Source organism: Antrostomus carolinensis, unplaced genomic scaffold (assembly GCF_000700745.2).
Source record: "Antrostomus carolinensis isolate BGI_N321 unplaced genomic scaffold, ASM70074v2 scaffold23091, whole genome shotgun sequence".
NCBI lineage: Eukaryota > Metazoa > Chordata > Aves > Caprimulgiformes > Caprimulgidae > Antrostomus > Antrostomus carolinensis.
Window position 1 is genome coordinate 23,365 of NW_010293991.1, and position 1,041 is coordinate 24,405.

A 1,041-nucleotide genomic window follows, 5' to 3' on the forward strand; every position below is an offset into this window, starting at 1 on the left:
CTCCTCCCTGGAAGTGTTGAAGGCCAAGTTGGATGAGGCTTTGAGCAACCTGGTCTAGTGGAAGGTGTCCCTGCTGATGGCAGGGGGGTTGGAACTGGATGATCTTTAAGGTCCCTTCCAACCCAAACCATTCTATGATTCTATGCTGGGTGCAGGTTGAGCTGACCTCTCACTCCCACAAGGTGCCAACCCCTATGGAGTTGAGACCTTGCAGGAAGAAGGACCTCCTGCCCGCAGGGAGGCAGGACTCCAACTGTCCTTCCACATGGCACTGCCCATGGCAGCTGTGAGAAGACAGGAGAGGCCAAGAAACATCACTTCATAGTGAAGTTACAGATGGCTGAGCAACTGGTTGGTGGATACCACCCATGCATGAGAGCTCTCCTGCTCAGCCAAGAGCTCCCCCGTGTTTTAAAGGTGAAGTACTATGTCATTTGCTCTTCAATCATCAGGATAAGATCACAGATGGTTTTGACATCACCTCCAAGCAGAGGTGTCATGCTCTCCATGTGAACACCTTCAAAGGAAGAGCACAAGGTAGGTGGGTCCTCTTCTGGAAATCAGGGAAATCTAAGTAGTCACTGATACCCCACCCTCCTGCTTCCCAGGAGCCAAAGCTTCTCCGGGCACATCGCAACCAAAGGCTGTCTGGTGTGCAGCTCATCTCTGCTACTTTGCAAGTACCAGATCCACCCCCTCAGCCATGCACAGGGTTGGCCACCTGCAAATCCAGCCTATGAAACACACGAGCTCTGCTGTCCTCCCACGCTGCTGTAATTCACAAGTTACCAAGCTGCCATCAGCAGAGCTGCTGCTGGTCACAGGAGAAGAATGAGACATGTTTCTTTTGCCAGGCCCAATGTAATAGCAGTTTTAATCCACCCACTCCTTCCCTGGAGCTGAAAGACTTCCAGCAGCTGAGATTAAATTGGATCTGTTGGTTAAATAATAACTGCAGCTCTTCCTACAAAAGGACAAGCAGGAAACATTAGTCATAGAATCACAGAATAGTCTGGGTTGGGAGGGACCTTAAAGCTCATC